The sequence below is a fragment of the Macrotis lagotis genome, chromosome 2 (assembly GCF_037893015.1).
Source record: "Macrotis lagotis isolate mMagLag1 chromosome 2, bilby.v1.9.chrom.fasta, whole genome shotgun sequence".
NCBI classification, from domain to species: Eukaryota; Metazoa; Chordata; class Mammalia; order Peramelemorphia; family Peramelidae; genus Macrotis; species Macrotis lagotis.
The window spans coordinates 107,564,062-107,576,359 of NC_133659.1; the positions used below are offsets into that span (position 1 = coordinate 107,564,062).

The 12,298-nt window shown below is 39.8% G+C and overlaps 1 protein-coding gene across 1 annotated transcript in view; it reads right to left on the reverse strand.

Moving 5' to 3' along the window:
• Positions 1-9,164, reverse strand: part of PIGR (polymeric immunoglobulin receptor) — a 39,762-nt gene extending 30,598 nt beyond the window's left edge. The window contains exon 1 of the mRNA XM_074222545.1: positions 9,033-9,164. The gene's annotated coding sequence lies outside the window, so the exon portion shown is untranslated. The remainder of the gene's footprint in view (positions 1-9,032) is intronic.
• Between the last annotated feature and the right edge of the window lie 3,134 nt (positions 9,165-12,298).

The following is a 12,298-nucleotide window of genomic DNA, read 5'->3' on the forward strand; positions in this document are numbered from 1 at the left end:
CCTAAAATATCTGCTGATTCCCCTTTCCCTATAAGGTAGAAACCCATGACATTCATCATCTTTCCCCCGCTCAGTTTGGAGATGGAACACCAAAAAAGGGAGCTATAATGGTTTTTGTGAAGAGTTGGGAGTTGGGGGGAGGGAGAATTGATTATAGAGTAATCAAGGAACAGCCCATTGAAGGCATCATTGCAGTTGAAGGGTGAACCAGAGTATTTTATAGATTGCAAACCTGATGCAATTTTTCCCATGCCCTCCACCTCTTCAGTTATCCTCCTAATATTCCAGCAAGGCAAGGATTATGGGACTGAGCAATTATCATAGTGTAGAAGTAGAGGGAGGATAGAGGCACAGAAGTTCAGTAGCTTCTCTTGGGCTTTCACAGTCAGGTCCCAAGATCTTAACAAGCATTTATTAAAGGTTTACAATGGGCCAGTGCAGTGATTAGAATCCAGTTCTTCTTGCACAAAGCACTGAGGTAATTATATGTGGTTTTGAGCTTATACATTATCTTGTGCTGGGTAAAGGGAGCCTTAGTCCAAGTATCATGTCTCCCCCAATAGAATGTATGATCCATATGGTCAGGGACTGTTTTTCCCTTGTCACAGTGTCTGGAACCTTGGAGACTCCTAATAAATACTGGCATATTGACTGAACTGATGATGCACAGCTAGAAGAACAAGTCAATGAGAATGAAACATCAGCAGAAGGGCCATATCACTCTAGTCTTAGGAGAGAAAGCACCTAGATCCCAACTTCACTCCTGCAGTGACCTCCTTGTCATACACCCCCCCAAGCATACAAAGTCATGGCTCAGGCATGTCACTTCCATGTCAGGATAGTAAGTCTTAGGAAGCTTTCTCAGAATTCTCTCGGGCTACAAGAATCTGCAAGCTGAGAGACATGTGAGGATGAACTTGAGAAAAGTGAGGGCAGGGAGAAGGAAAATCTAGAGAAGGGAGGGTGGTTAACCTGTCCTTTTGGACTTTGAATTATCTTACACATACACACGCATACACACAAACACACCCCACTCCCTATGTCCCTTTCATAGAATGTCTTTGGGATTTTATTGGATCATAGATTTAGAGCTGGAAGGCTCCTCAGTGAGTATCTAGACTAACCAACCCTCTCATTTTATAGATAAGGAAATTGAATTCTAAGAAGATTAAATGACAGGACTCCAAATCCACTTGATTTGCCATTGTACCACACCCTTTCTCCTTGTTGCTAAATTTAGGACCCCTAGGGGTAGCTTACTGTCAAATGAGGAGGTATATTGCTTACTGCATAAGGGGAGGATGGGAAAGGCAGGTCAGAGATGTGAAGGGCAGAAAGCTGACAAAGACAGTCATGATGGAGTGGGGATATCTAATAAAAAATAACTTAGAATGAGGAGTTAGGATACCTATCACTATCTCTGTGATTTGGGGAAAGTTAACTGATTTCTCAGTTTCTTCATCTGCCAAATGGGATCCAAAATTCCCCCCCCCAATTTACCCAAATTCAAGAGATTTGAGAGATTATGAATAAAACATCAATTTGAAAAACTCAATGTGTTACCCTAAATATATATATATATATATAAATATCAGGGATTCTTTAGCTAGGGCATACAAATTTATTTTGAAAAATAGTTTGTGTAATACATTATATTACATACCTGTAATCTCTTAATGGGTCCCTGGGTGGCACAGTGGATAGAGTGCCAGGTTTGGAGGCCCAACAACCCTACCTCAGACACTTCCTGGCTTTGTGACCCTGGGCAAATCACTTAACCCTATTTGCCTCAGTTTTCTTATCTTTAAATGAACTGTAGAAGGAAATGACAAACCATTCCAGAATCTCTGCCAAGAAAGCATCAATGGAGTCACAAAGAGTTAGGCAGGACTGAAAGGGGCTAAATGACAACAACAACAGTCCCTTGATATTGGGCAGCCTTGTGGAACAGACTAAAGTTACTAGTGTGTCCAAATTACCTAACACCCTTATGGTGAACCCCTTATGGGGGAGTAGGGGGAGGAGAGGGCACCAAGTTGTCTAAAGAAGGTCAAATTGACCCTAAAAATGGAGCAGGTCAAAGCTTTTTTTTTTAACCAATCAAAAGTGGGATCCGACCATGAGAGGACCTTGATAAATTAGGAGGATACAATCCGCAAAGGATAAATAAAGAAAAAACTCACATGTAAATATTTTGATAACCAGTTTCCTTTACAATTCTATTATTCTCATTTTGTGCATTTATAACATTATCTTGAGAAAGGAAAGGGTTCATTGGTTTTACTAAACTCCTAAAGAGATCCATGACCAAAAAAAAAAGGCTAAGAACCACCAGGGCAGCTGGTTTCAGGATTGTTGAGGCACTGGACTGTAATAGAAATGACCCTAGATAAGTTTCCTCACATGTAAAACTATAGAGTTGAACTAGATAATACTTCCAGCCCTAGATTGCTTATCCTTCTTACTCTAAATCCTAGAAACTAGTTTGGCAACTTGAAAAAGGGATTCCTCTTAGTCGGGGAGGGAAGGCAGGCTCTGTTCTATGGCTAGAAATCTCAGGCTCTTGAGTTTGGGGAATCATTTTTTAGGATCTGAATCAGTACTCTTGCTCTGACAAAGGCTTCCTTACTCATTGTCAAATAGGGAGGAAGTTTTGAAAATAAGCATGTTCTGGGAGGAAGGGTTGAAATTAAGCCTGACCAGAACCCATAGCACCTATGAATGGTGTGATGAAGATTAAGGAATTTTGTGTAGGTGTTTATATGGACCTATTTCTGGAATTTCAATAGGATTCCAGGAAAAGGAGAATGAGGAGGAAGTTCTTGACAAGAGAGAGGTGAGGTGAGGTGAGGTGAGGTGAGGCGAGAATAGCTTTTCAGTGAGCCAGAACCAGGCCTGCTGCTATGAAACAAAAAGACAGTCTTTGGATGACCTACAGAGAAGCAAAAGGAGCCCTTTGGATTTCCATATAAACTTTCTTTTTTTAATAAAGAGGTCCATGAATATATCCCTTGAATGTGGGACTCAAACTCAAGTCTTTTGGAGGTAACCCAAAACTAGGAAGGATAGTTAACACAATGGATTACATAATCAGAGAGAGAGAGAGAGAAAGAGAGAGGTGAGAGAGTCAGAGAGACAGAGAGACAGACAGAGAAAGACAGAGAGAACATAATCTCTTTGAGAGTGGGGATTGTTTCATTTTTCTATGTATATGCCTAATGCCCAGTTCAGTGCTGTATACAGTTGGTGTTTAATAACTGTTTGTTGATAAATTGGTTATATATAAAGTACTTTGTGGTTACAAAGTGTTTTATACATGTTGACTCATTCTGTTTACAATTTGTGCCAGGACGGGGAGGAAGAGGAGTGAAGGGTGAAAGATGGAAGAAGATCAAGAATCAGAGGATGAGGCTCAAATTCTGACTCAACCATTTTTCCACTGCCCTATGCTGCCTTTCTCAATATAGGATTGAACCTTTCTGAGTCCCAGCCCCAAAGGAAGACTCAGTCCTTTCTGGTCCTTTTCTACATGGAAGTCCTTAGGAAGGAACCTTAGAGAGAGTAAACCCAAAGACCTCAGTTTTCAGATGGTTAAACTGTTTTCCCAGGGAGGGAAAAAGGTTTTACCTACAGTCACATAGTAATTTAGTGCAAAGTCAGGGTCCAAGGGGCTCCTCCTCTTGGCCACCATGAGCATCTTTTTTTAAAGGTGTTTTTTTTTTTTTTTGCAAGGCAATGGGGCTTGACCAAGGCCACACAGCTAGGTAATCATTGAGTATCTGAGGCCACATTTGAACTCAGGTACTCCTGACTCCAGGGCTGGTGCCCTATCCACTGTGCCACCTAGCCGCCCCCACCATAAGCTTCTTAAGTAGTAAGGAGGACATTTGTGGTTGGCTCATTGGTTTGCTCATGAATATTGGCCTCCATAGCATAAACCCAACTTTCCCTCTTCCCTGTTAGATAGGCAAGAGGAACAAAAGACTGATTCTAAGCAATCTCCCCTCTCCCCAACCCACAAAGATTGAGTAAGTACCTCTGCTTTGTCAATCCTGGCTTTGACCAGGCTGAGCAGTGTGGGGGAGTGTTAGGAAGAAAATCAGGATTTAAGAAGGGGAGGTCACAGAGGTGACCCTAGAAGAGACCACCGAGTCTCATTCCTTAATTTCTAAAATGCCAATTACTATTATTATTCATCCTTATATCATCAGTGCCTAGCATAGGAGGGAAGGAAATAAATAATTATGTAGCAATTACTATTTGCACTCAACTAAGACTTTACATCAAGGCACTGTACTAAATACCTTACAAATATCTCATTTGATCTTCACAACAACCTTGGGATATAGGTTTTTATAGTTGAGGAAACTGAGGCAGGGTCACATAGCTACTAAGTGTCTATAGCTGGATTAGAATGCAAAACTCAAGGTTTAACATTTTATCCAAAATATCATCTAGGAGTTTAATAAATGCTTGTTGGCTCTTAAGTCTCTGCAGATGAAGAGACTGAAGTCCATAAAAGTTAAATGACTTGCCCAAGGTCTTTCAAGTAGCAATGTGCTTTAAAGGAAATTGTGCTATACTTGGAGTTAGAGGACTAGGCTAGATAATTCATTTAACCTCTTTGGACTTCAGTTTGTTTATTGGTAAAACCTAGACAACCTCTCCTGCTGGAATATTTAAATTTGAGTAGCAAAGTTGGGACCAGAAGTCAGGCCAACTTTTTATTAGTCTAAATTCTACACTATTCTCCCTCAAGGGAGGTCAAGAATAATAAGTGGCTCCGATAAAGATACAGATAGTGCATTTATCTGACATGGAGGTAACCTAAAGTTGGGAGGGATATCCAGTGGATGACATATCAGGTTCTAAAAGCTGTTGATAGGCTAGAGATTGGACTGACTCAAACATGAAATTCAAAAGGCACAAATGTAAAGTCTTACGTTTGAATTTTTAAAAAATCAACTTTACATGTCCAGGATAGGAGAGACCCAAGTAGACAGCAATTGTTCTGAAAAAAAGATCTGGGGGTTTTAGTGGACTGCAAGCTCCGAAGGAATTAGTGACAGCTAAGGTATTCTTGAACTGAATTAAAAGAGGCACTACTTTCAGTAATAAGGAGGTAACTGCCATGTTACATATGTTTTACTTATCAGAAGTTATCTGTAATATGTTGTTCATTTTTGGATGCCATAATTTAAGATGGATATTGATAAACAGGAGGAAATCCAGAAAGGTCTAACAAGATTGAAGATACTTGAGTTTAGGTTGCATGATAATGAGTTGAAAGACAGAACGTTCAGGTGGCTAGGTGTCACAGTGCATAGAGCACCGGCCTTGGAGTCAGGAGTACCTGGGTTCAAATCTGACCTCAGACACTTAATAATTACCTAGCTGTGTGGCCTTGGGCAAGCCACTTAACCCCATTGCCTTGAAAAATCTAAAAAAAAAAAAAAGACAGAACATTCATGGGGGACTTAAGGGCCATCAAAATACATGAAGAGCAGGTAGGCATCTGGAAGAGGGATGTCTATTTTAATTGGCTCCAGAGACTATACTCAGGAACAATCGGTGGAAGTAGTAAAGATGCAGATTTAAATGACTTCAGAAAAAACTCAAGTAATTAGAGCTCTGAGCTGTGTCTGGAAAGGGCAGATTCCTCTCTCCTTGGAAATCCTTAGAAAGACATTTGTTAGGAATATCATGGTGGAGATTCCTTTCCTATGAGGATTGAACTAAGGAGAGGATGAAGTCATTTCTACCTCACAAATTTCATGTTTTTGATATGGATAAAATCTCATTTGAGAAGTTAGACTCGACATCTGGCTCTCTCAAATCAGCACCCCAGGGAGAGAAGGACATTAGGAGGTGGCTACTATGATAATTTTATTTGTTATCACTTTACTAAGAATTCAGAAGCTGCCTGATGATCAGCTATAACCAGGAATTCTGAATACATGGTGCAATTTTGCTTAAATGTAAGTTGAAGTCTAAGAAGGCCTTGGGAGCCCACCCTATATCACTATTACAAAGAAATAGCACAGGTTCTTAGATCCAGAAGACACATGACACTTCTCTTGTGATTAAAAAGGGGGGGGGGGTTAAACTTAGATCATTGCATACCATAGAAACAATGTAAAGACTAACAGACTGTCTTTTGTGGGGGTGGGGGAAGAGAAGCAGGATTAGGGGGAAAATTGTAAAATTCAAAATAAATAAAATCTTTCTTTAAAAAAAAAGTGGGGGTAAGCCCATTCATTCCCCCAGAAAACTAGACTCGGATTTTCATGACACAGCTAACAACTCCTGACTTCTGACCCTTGATCCTTAAGATCTTAGGAGGAAGCAGACATGGGGAGGTAGTAAGAAGTGGTTATGGCAGTAGGAAAATGCAGGCCCTGTTAATTTTGAGACAGTATTTGGACCAATCATAAAAGCAAAGGAACAATTGATGGGAGAATCAGCAAGGGAGAAGTTCCCCTCTCAAATATTGGTGACTTAGGGACAATTCCCAATTACCTCGCCTTAGTTTTGGTTTTACTAATGATAGGCCCTTGGTGAGCAACCTTTCCTCAGTGGCAGTGATCCAGAGATTCAACCTCCCTCTAGCCTGGAGTGCCCTTGGTATAGTGGAAAGAGCAACAATGCCATTACATAGTTCAAAATGCTAAAGTGAACAGCTGGTTCAGCCCCTTCCTTAAAGCAGATAAGATTATCATAGACCCTTTACAGATGGATATTGAGTGACACAGTCCAGGTCAAACACAGCTAGTTAGGGGTGGGAGAGATTCAGAGGGCAAATACTGAGATCCTAGAACTTTAGCCATTGTATTTTATTTCCAGAGAGGAGACGAAGGAGGAAGAGAATAGAGAGGGAAGAATCTAAGTCATACTTGGCCTAGATTCCTCCATTCCTCCCTTCTTCCCCAATATGTGCCCCTAGGTTTGGGGGAATCCAGAACTTCCCTTGTCTAAGGAGAAGGGTGACCTATAAAAGGTTTATCGAAACCAAAGTCTGAGTGACTCAGGTCAAATTAGAACAGTTGTGGCTCTGAAAAAAAAAAACCCAAAAAACCAAAAAAATAAAATAAAATAAAATAGACTCTCTGGCAACAATGGAGACTGACCAGATCTGAGGGAAAAAGAATCCTTTCTCTTTCTTTTTCCCTGGCTCCATTTTTAACTTTCTGGAACCTCAGGGCTATTGGGATGTGAGTTCTTCTACCCAGCTCACTCTCTCCCTTCTCCCTTGTTGACAATGAGATAGAGAGACCCAAAGGCCCAGTTTGGGCTGGCCCTTCCTTCTTAATGCCTCTCTTCTTCACATGTGGTGGCAGCAGTAGGGTTGAATGTGACTGGTCCTTCATCCTCCCTGGGACCCTAAGGAAAAGCATGTATGGTATGGAATTTAACCTCTGTACCCCTTAGTGGGGAAGAGTATAATGCAGTCAATAATAATTTCAATTTAATTCAATTCAACACTTTTTTGAAAAGGATATGCCAAGCACTGTGCTGTTTAGTGAGAACTCAAAGACCAAAACAAAATCATCTCTATCCTCAAGGACCTATCTCTGGGAAGCAAGTAATAAATATTGCTTTCCTGTATTGAGGGGATGCTTCTGACCCTCAGAAAAATACCCCCCAAACCCTCCAAACTTCGAAGTTGTAAAACTCAGAGATCCAAAAGACCTTCAAATGGTCTAGAAATGCCTATGATCAATTAGAAAATACTGCTACTTTTTGCAATGTGACCTGAGGCAAGTCATTCTTCCAGATCTGAATTTCTCAGTTCATATGGTGGTGGTAGAAAATAGGGCTATGATCAAAGATCCTAGTTAGAAGTACCTCAGAGGTTATTTAGTTTAAGTTTCTCATTTAAAAATAAAGAATTAAAGAAGGAAAAATAGCTTACCCAAGGTCACACCAGGGGAAAGTACAAGAGACCCGATATAAACCTATGTCTTTTGACTATGAGAGCTTAAATAACACAAGGTATTTCAAATATTATACTGTCATCTCATTTCATCTTCAAACTTCTATCCCTCCATTTTTGCAAATGATGAGAGAAGCTCAAGTGGATTAAGCTATTTTCCCAATCTCACATAACTAGTAAATCCAAATTACTAGCTGTTGTGACCCTGGGCAAGTCTCTTAACCCTATTTTGCCTCAGTTTCATCATCTATAAAATAGCTAGAGAATGACAAATCATTTCAATGTCTTTGCCAAGAAAATCCTAAATGGAGTCACAAATTGTTGGGCACAACTAAAAAAGAACTGAACAATAATAGCAATAAAATAAAGCTAGGATTTTAACTCAGTTCTTTAAATTCCAAATCAAGTGTTCTTCCTACTATACTCTATCTCTATATGATGATGGCTTATGTCACATTGCATTTTAAGGTTAACTAAGTACTCAGCTAACGTATTGTTTGATCATCACAATACTATGGAATAGATAGTCTAAATATAATTATTCCCATTTTACAGATAAAGAAGCTAAGAATTTTCCCCAGGTGACACAGCTGATTAGTTGCAGCATGGAGACTTGAACCCAGGTCGTTTGACTTCAAGGCTACTTTTCATCACCTCAAAATGCTTGTGTCCTAGTGGCTATAAGGAATGATGGAACAAAGTTGGGGTTTATAATTGATTGGGATATCACAGATTCAGAAAAGTTGTGGGGAATGTAAGTATACCTAGATAATCACCAAAATCCAATATAGAATCCTCTGGAATAATGGAGGAATACTGAGCACCCATTTCCCCCCATTGTCCCCCTTCTCCATTAGGGTAAAGAGGATTGAGTTGGGGGATTGGACGTGGTCCTCACTAAGTTCCCCCTCATATCTTCACCACCTGCCCCTCAAGCCCATTCACATTCTTTGGGAGTTGACACAGCCCAGTCTCTTCCACCAAACCTGTCAGTCTCTTTCAGCTTCCTATCCCTAAGTATCCTCCTGGTCTAGCTGCTGTTATTGGAGGTTCTAGAGAAGTTGAACTCACTCTTGTCTCTTCTCTTCTCTGTATTCACCTTCAAGGGCACTGTCCTGTTGCCATTCCAGCTCCTTGATCTCTGAAGGTGTTGTTCCTTCCTCTCCGGAGGCTGCCAGCAGGGCACTGGATGCTGCCAAAACTGAAACCGTATGAAGTCTGGACCCACACCTGTCTTGGACTCTTAAAGAGACACCCTCCCATGGACACACTGGCCAACTGACAGCACGTGACTCCCACCAATTCCCTGAATCTTTTTGTCCTTTTGGCTTCTCTACTTGCTCCTATCTGTTCACTCCCTCTTCGCTTTGGGGGAGCCTTTGATCAGAAATCAAACTGAATTGTATCTACAGGGTTACCCATATGTTTGCCAATGGATTATTTGAAAATGAAAAGAATAATAATCATAATTATTCTCGTAAAACATTTTTCTCAGAAGAATCCTACCAAGGTAAAGGAAATGCTATTGTCTCTATTTTACAGAACGCAAAACTGAAGCTTAGATTAAATGATTTGTCCAAGGTCACCCAGCTAGTAAAAATAATACATGGGAACTCATATTCCCACAGTACTTTGCAAAGCACAAAGCCCTCTCCTTATAACACCATGAGGAAGGCATTATGAGTAGAATCATAAAATCAGAGATAGAAGGAACCTTCAAGTTCATCTCCACATAATGAATGTGAAACACAGAACATGGAAATGACTTGTATAAGGTCACAGATAACCAAGTTTTCAAGTTTAGATTCCTGGCTCCTGCTTAATGTACCCAGGGTGCTCTGCTAGGATTGGATTTCTTAGTCTCAAGCCATCCAGCTCCAGTGACTACTCACCATCACTTCCCCACCCTCCTTACCATCACCATCAGCAACTATAAGGGTCTTTGGAATCTGATCCTGAAGGAAACTCACTTCAGACCTCCACCTAGTGGAAAAAGTACTGACTCAAGTTACAGAATCTGGCTCCAATTCCTCCTCTGATGTTTATACCTGCATAACCTTGGTCAAGTCACTTAAAGTATCTGAGTTACTGTTCAACATTTGTAAAATGGGGGTGGGTGGTAGAAAAGGTGGCTTCAGAGGTTCCTTCAGGTTTTAAATCAATTCTTTGTTTCCATGTCAGCAAGCAAGACTTCTATCAGATCAGATCCCAGCTGCTTCTCACCCTCTATCCCTAGATGAAGGGTTCAAGTCTCTTCCTCTGTACAATTAACTAGAGTTTTTGCTGAGCTCTGGAATCCTCTCCACAGCTAAGACCAACTTGAAGGTCTAGAAATGGTCGCCTTTAACCCTCCCACTTACCTCAGAACTACATTCTTCTAGGAATTTTTCCACATAGCTTGAAGTTGTCCTGAAGTAAGTGATGCCAGACTAATCTTAGAGTCACCTGCCCCCACTCCCACTCCCACACAAGAAGGCACACCTATGTACATCCAACATCGCCACTACCTCCCCCCTCCACAGACACACACTCACAGGTCTCTCACCCTTTGAAACCCACCCAGCCTGTCCTTGAAAGGCTTTCTCACAGTCTCCCCATCCCAACACTGACCCAGAGATTTAGCCCCAGAAGGAGAAGAAACAAAGAAGAAGCGAAGCTAGAGGGAACAACCAGCCAGTCAGAGCCATGGAGCCTATTTTGGGCCCAGTTACAGCTAGCGGAGTGCTTAGAGCAGGTCACTTCCCCTGCTGAGGCTGAGTTTCTTCATGCGCATGGAAGATAGGATGGCTAAGCAGAACCCACACCAGAACTGAAGTCAGATAACTCAGATCTTACTATTTGCAGCCTGAGACAGGTTATCTCCCCTCGTTTACCTCAGTTTTATCATCTGTAGGAGGATAATCAATATACTGTATTGTACATAAAATATATTATATAGCACTTTAATATTTATAAAAATATATGTTATATATCTAATATACTTTATATAGTACTTTAAAGTTTATACTACAGTATCTATAAAATATTTATATATTATATAGCACTTTAAATTCTACAAAACACTATATTATATATATTATATTTATATAGCACTTTAAAATTTATAAAATATCATATAATATACAATTATAACCATAACTTTGAAGTGTTGAAAATACTTTACAAAGCCCTATGTGTTTATATGTAATATGATATATTTATATAATATATGTATTTATATAGTTATATAATTATATATCTTTATATAATAAAGAAATACTTAATAAACTTCATATATATAATATAGTGCTATGAATATGATCTGTGTCTAAATACACACATAGATGAATATGTAGGTAAACAGATATTTGACTCTGGACAAATCATTTAACAGAGGTTTGCCTAGATATATACTTTATATATATATTTATACTCTTTATGAATCTGGATATATGTAACATGAACATGAATACAGACACAAAACATATATATATATATATATATATTATATATACATGTATATACTCCTTACATTTTCTTGATATTTCTGCAATGAGTAACCCTAGGGATTACTCTTGTGACCTAGAAAGTACAATGATAGGAGTAAGGGAAAGAGTTTATAGACATCAAGAACAATGAGAAAGAGATTAGGTGTGGCAGTTCTCTACTCCAAGGAACCTATCAGACCCAAAATTCCAGCTGCCTGGGGGCTCAAACAACCAGTTGAAGTTATAAAACCAGTGATGCCAGAGGAGCCATTTTGTATCATTGACAAGGACCCCCAAGGAGGGGTTGATCTCCAGTCAATAAGCTTGAGGAAGGCTCCTTAATACGCAACACATAAGGTCATGGGAAACTTTATGAATCAACTATTTTTGTGGTTAGACATTATTTTTTTAGAAAGTTTGTTCATACAGTTGATAACTACCTTCTGCAACTTCTATTTATTGATTCCAGTTCTTCTCTTTGAAACCATGCAAGCTAAGTCTGATCATCAATCCAGAGCAACGAGGAATCATAAGATGATAAATCTAGAGGTGGAAGGAGCTTAAGAGGTCAACTAGTCTAACCCCTGCCTTTTACAGAAGAAGAAACTAAAAATGAGAGAGATTCAATGACTTTGCTTGTTATCACATAGGAAGTAACAGAACTCTGATTCAAATCCAGGATCTGCAATACTGATTCCAATGTCCTGGAATATTCACCAGATAGAATATATCCAGTAATATAATTGAATACTCACCAGAGTTCATTGGAGTAGGAGAGGATAGAGGAGTGACGTTTCTAATCTCATTCAGTTCTAACTCTAGCTCCTTGAACTATGTCAAGGAGGGATTCCTTCAGTAAGATGGTATTTAGCACTTAGGCTGGTGATTTAGCCCAGCC